This window comes from Perissodus microlepis, chromosome 15, assembly GCF_051167445.1.
Source record: "Perissodus microlepis isolate ML-2025 ecotype Zambia chromosome 15, ASM5116744v1, whole genome shotgun sequence".
NCBI classification, from domain to species: Eukaryota; Metazoa; Chordata; class Actinopteri; order Cichliformes; family Cichlidae; genus Perissodus; species Perissodus microlepis.
In genome coordinates, this window is record NC_140475.1 from 27,957,347 (window position 1) to 27,963,346 (window position 6,000).

The following is a 6,000-nucleotide window of genomic DNA, read 5'->3' on the forward strand; positions in this document are numbered from 1 at the left end:
ACCTCTCCCAGGATGTTTTCAGGTACACTGAAAGGCACATGGATCATTTTACATGAGAGTGGACCGAGGAGAAAAACCTGAAACCGACAGTGTTCAGCAGAAGGCGGATGCTGGGTGGGGACTTTCTTTTTCATTATTTTGGTATTCTCATCTGCACCTTGACCTTCTGCACAAACCCCAGTTTTAGAAAAAAAAAAAAAAAGGATCAAAGTGCCTCACAAAGAAAACACTACTTGACTGAGTGTTTTACTCGAGAGATTTAGCATTCAGCAGTTTTGTACCATGTAAAAGTCCTCTGTTTGAATTCTGCTGTCATCCACTCTGACATATTGGACCCAAGCCTTCTCCAGCTAATGGCTATATGACATTCAAGCATATTACAAGCTGTTTAGCAATAGCAAAGGATAAAGAGAGTCACTGCAAACTTAGACGCATAAGTAAGAATGCACCAGGCACACACGTCGGATTTTAGGCATAAGAGTTAAAAGGTATCAACATCAAAGGAAAAAGTAAATATCAAAAGACATTTTTAAGATAAATGCCATTTGTCAAGTTACTGAATAATCAAGGTTACACTACTGAACAAAATTATAGTGACTATGATTTTGTGGCTATAATCAAGTAGCAAATATATTCAACATGAATATCTGGAGTTTAACAGCAAAACTGTTAATGGTCTGTGAAAATTCCAAGATAAAGCAGTTTGCTTTTGTTGCCTTCAGTGGTGATTTAGGTCTGATGTTTGAAGTACAGACATAACAGGACAGCACGGTGCTGTGTGGGGTGGGAGCATAACTCTGTGTTGCTGTCATTTGACCTGCAATGCTTCTGATGTCCAGCCTGGACAATGATGTCATTGTTGCTGGGTGAACCATTCTGGGAAAAAATTGGGGCAGCAGGTGATCTGCAGATGGATGCCAAGTCAAATTTGCAGGGTTATGAATGTGGGGACATTGAACAAAATACCAGTTTAAAAATCACTCATTTAGCTACATTACCTCCACTTATTACAGTGAAACACATTTTGGAAATCACTTTGATGCTGCCAAGCATCCAAATGAAAATGAAGGGAGACGTGCTCAGTGGAACAAAGTGTATAAAATGATGTGGCGAGCAGATTCACAGGGCACAAATCAGCAGTCCTCACCAGTGTTGGGACTAACGCGTTATTAAGTAACGCGTTACAGTAACTACGTTATTATTGTGGTAACGAGCACGGTAACTAGTTATTATGCCAAAACCGGGAACGCGTTACACGTTACTGGGATTTAGATAGGCTCGTTATTCGTTACTTTGTGTGGTGGCTATCGCGGAGCTTCCACAGATTCAATAACATTAGTAAGTGGTGGAAGCCAGCAGGTGGATGAAGGAAAAGGGAGGCAAGAGGAGAGACCCGAAGCGGCCGCTGGTCCGAGAGTGTCAGGTGAACTGAACTTCAGGTAAGAAGTTATAACCTGCAGTCCATCTGGGTCAGATATGAACCAAGTTTAGGTGGAGTTTATTTTCATTATGCTGACTTTTTCGTACTGCGTACTAGCTAGCATGACGGAGTTTCTATACAGCTGGGTGGGTGCTATGATGTTACTGATGTTGAACTTTATTTTGTTCATAAGGTTAATTATTAGAGTTGCCAACCGTCCCATAAAAAATGGAATTGTCTCGTATTCAGAGAAAATATTACGCGTTTCGTATTGAGGTGAAAAGGAACACAGTTTGTCCCGGACTTCAGCTACAATGAAAAAGGCACAAAGCTGGAGTTATTCTGTGTTTACGCTGCACAGCTGCCTCTTCTTCTCTCATCCTCTCACCCTCTCTCTCCTGTTTCTACTTCAATCATGATACTGATCAATGATCAGCTGATTGGCTTTTCTCTCTTGTTTATTTATCGCCCACTTTGCACCAGAAAGAGGAAACCAGCGGATGTCGCGGTAAAGAACAGCAGCACTTTTAAGCTTGATCAGCTGTTGTTAGAATTTATTTAATATTAATTTCTAGTATCAGCTGATGTTTGCTGGAGCCACAGCTGTAAACCTGCTGGTCATGATATCGGTTTGGTTATGTGGTGAGAGGGAAACATGAAGATGAAACCAGGAGATGTCCTTACTGAATCATCAGAGCTGTGATGGAGAAACAGGTTTACCTTTTAGGTGACATGAATGAGTTAAAGGGAAGTTATGAACTGTTTCTGAGAGACAAATAACACCTGGATCCTTTTCTAAGTAGCTGACAGCTGGTAACTGTGCAGGGGCGGGTCTAGCAAAGTGTTGCCAGGGGTCCATGTAGGGCATTAAAAGGGAAAGGGGGGCACAAGGAAATACTTTCTTATTCTCATTTAAAATGTCTCACTTTTAAAAAATTATTATCTGAGTCTTACGACAAACAATTGATAGACTGATACATATATACCATCAGAACAGTGTACATCACTGTCACAACAGTGTTTATTTTCATTCAAAGGCTTTATGATTTTTCCTATAATGGTGGGCCGGTCTCTAGTCAAAATGCCCGGGACGATTTTTTTGTCCCAGTCCAGCCATGTATGCAGCTCATCTGCAGTCTGGTGTTACCTACATCTTCCTATTCAGAAGGCAGAATTTCCGAGTTCTGAGTACAATCGAAAGCACAACGACTGCAGTTTTTGTGTTGGATGTAAAAAGCAGGCTAGGATAGAATCAGGTGTGGGATTTCTCTCGTGGAAATGTGCACATTATTTTTTCCTTTCTATTGGTAGGTGGCACAGTGCACTTGTGGCAAGTAAGCAAGCTAGAAGACTGGCAATCTTGCTGGGTATCCAGTTACAGAAGCAACACATTAACAAGAGAATTCTGAGTAAAACCAAAGTTACTTTCCCTAGTAACTAGTTACTCTGAAAGTAACGAGTAACTTGAAGTAACTGAGTTACTTTTGATAGAAGTAACTAGTAATGTAACTAAGTTACTAATTTAAAGTAACTTACCCAACACTGGTCCTCACACTAATGAGACAGCAGATATTTGCCAACAGGAGGTGAACTATCACCACAGAGATAAAATACCCCCTGAGTCACAATCACATCCATACATTTTTAACAACAACCCAAGAAGGACAAGCCTGCAAAGAGGTTTTTAGAGTCCTTTAGGAAATACAATGGCAGCTCTAGAAGCAGCAAAGGAGAAAAGCACCCTGTCACCACACGAAGAGATGAATCCTATCCTGTAACCGAGCTCCAAACTCCCTCTGATTGGACTCTGAGTTTAACAGCCACTGCAGTTCTATAAAAAGGAAAGCTCCTCAACTGGTGAGAGCAGCTTTTTTACATGGGGGGCTCCGAATAATGAATGAATTTGTGGATGCTGATAACAGCTGCAGTGAGTGTTTCAGCTGAACTTTGAGTGTCCATGGTAAATGGCAATGGTTCAGACAGGTAGACGGGCAGAGAGACTGAGCTCCACAATAATCACACTTCCCTGAGCCTATACTACAAATACTTGCCAACAATGCTTTGGAGATGATAATACTGTAGGTAAAGACATAGAAAATGGTTAATATGGTTAACCCCGAAATCCTACATCGGCTCCATTGCTATGGCCGGCTGAAACTTACGAATCACGAGTCATCCTGGCGTTGGTAACCGCTCAATCTGGCACTTCCACCAACTGTACAAGAAAATCGGTCGCTGGGAAAGTTTGGTCTAGTGTCCACTTTCTCCACAGGCTAGCTGACTGAGCAGCTGCTTTGGCCTGGCTCCACGACTGACTTGACTCCACAAGGGAGAAAGTGAGAGTGTACGGGCATCCACCCAACCACAAGGCTTGCTGGAAGTAACCCCCTCCCCATTTCAGCCCATACACCCACCCGGACTCACTCACCTCACAGGAGCCTGGGCTAAAAGTGGAGCAGCTAGGTGGGGGCATGTAGGGAGTGTAATGAGTCAGGGGTTAAAGAATCTTTTTCTACAGTCCAAAAATAGATACTGTGACCTGCACACATCAGCTTAGCTCATGTGGGGGACTGTCAATGGTCTCCCAATTCAAGGTTCAACTCCAAGACATGTTTTACCATCTATTACCAAAGAAGGAACCTGAAATCCTTATATAGGTTTTTAAAAACCCGGACAAAAGAAAATAAAATGTTTTTTGTCAAATGAAATTAATCCATTGGATTAGACTTTTTATTTATATTCTTAGGATATCCAGTCAGGTAGACGTTCTGCAAACAGAAGGACACAATCCACAATTATGTGCCGATATCTGAGAGTCTTTGGGAGTTTTCCCACTCTGCTTACAGTTTAAACAGTCTGATTGGAAAGTGAAAACAAAACAGACATTTGTGCCCTTCTACATCTCTCAACAAGTTAAACCATCTGCTAAGGACATTCCAGTCACAGAGCAGCTTATGTTTTAACGGCTTTATAATTACACAAAACCACAACAAAAAAAAAAAAAAAAAAAAAAAAAAAAAAAAAAAAATCACACTTCAGGTCTACAGAGGTGCTGCTGACATTCTGCCTCTGCTGCATCACAGAAACACACGACATTAAACTAGTTCTTCCTTCCCCTCAGAGTGAAACAATGCAGCAGGGATGTCTCCATTCAGCACACTGACATTGCACATTAGGGAAAGCACAGCTGCGACTGTTAATAGTAGTTTTCTCCCCTTCCTGTGTTTCATTAAGCCATGACAGAGCCAGCATGCTCAGGTTCATACTCAGGTTGCTGAAACTAAAGGGTTTTTTCCCTCCCCTCCCCCCTCTAATCAATTTTCACTAGCACAATACTGAACTCGGGGCAGTACGCTCATAAAGCATTTCTAAATTAAAAACAGTCAACTGTCTTTTCCCCCAGGTAAACTCACAGGTAAACACTGCAGCAGTCATCACACAGTAGGTTTAATGCCTTAGATCATACATCTTAAATCATCTCTAGAGCATCTAAAGCCCCCTCTAACAATCAGACCACTAAGACTGACTTGCTTCAAGTGCACAAATGTGAAAGTATACAGAAGTTTCACTTTTCCCATATTTCAAACTTTTCTATGTACAAAGAGAGTTCTTGTACAGGGATCAGAGGGGCAGATCAATAGGATTTGACATAACCTAGATCATTTGAAGGAAGTCTGAAGGATTGAATTGGAACCTTTCATCGATTCAACAATGCACATTTGAAACTCAATGCGAAAATCTCAGAGTTGCCTAAATTAAAAAGTAAAGGCCTTCAAAGGCCATTTGCATGAAAGTATGTGAACATTCTCAGCCTTGAATTACTGTACTCTGCTATGTAGGGGGCCTGATTGCACTGAAGTACAGGAATGATCTGAAAGCTACTAGATCAATGAAACTGCAGGAATAGAAGTCCTGTGTTTGACCTCCCACTGCCTGACAAAGCATACAGTCAGAGTGTTTCACTCTATAGTCCTCAAAGGAAAGGTTCTATGGACAATTCTCAAAGGTGCGTCAGGTCAATATTGAACCCATTTTTCAAAGAGTTTTGCAAAACTATTGACATTAATGACGCCCACAGATACCAAGTGAGCTGCAGTTGGCATTCAATTGCTAGTTTTAGCATGCAGATCATTTTTGTACTATTTTGGAGCTGGCATCGACAACTGGATTCTGCACTGTGTACTACATTGCATCTATTTTGTGCAACAACTTAGAGACCAGCTACATGTTGTATATCGGAATATCAAAATGACAATATAATTTGACTTGGATGTGACACAGCAACCATAAACACATGCGTGGAAATTAGTCATCTAGCTTCCCAAATTCAAGCTAACATGACCCATTATATTAACCTGTGTATAATGTCACACTATACTGGTTTAAGACAACAACAGATCATGTAGTTATTGTTGGCTGGCAATTATTGTTTTGTAAAATTAGCTAAATGAGTCTTTTAAAATGGCTTGCTAAGGACAAGAGGCTTAATATCCAACAGTGCAGCTAGGCAGATAACCTTAGGCTGTTTCGGATTCAATCTGAAACCCCGCTTTTTGTCATTTGCTGACATTTGTGAACTC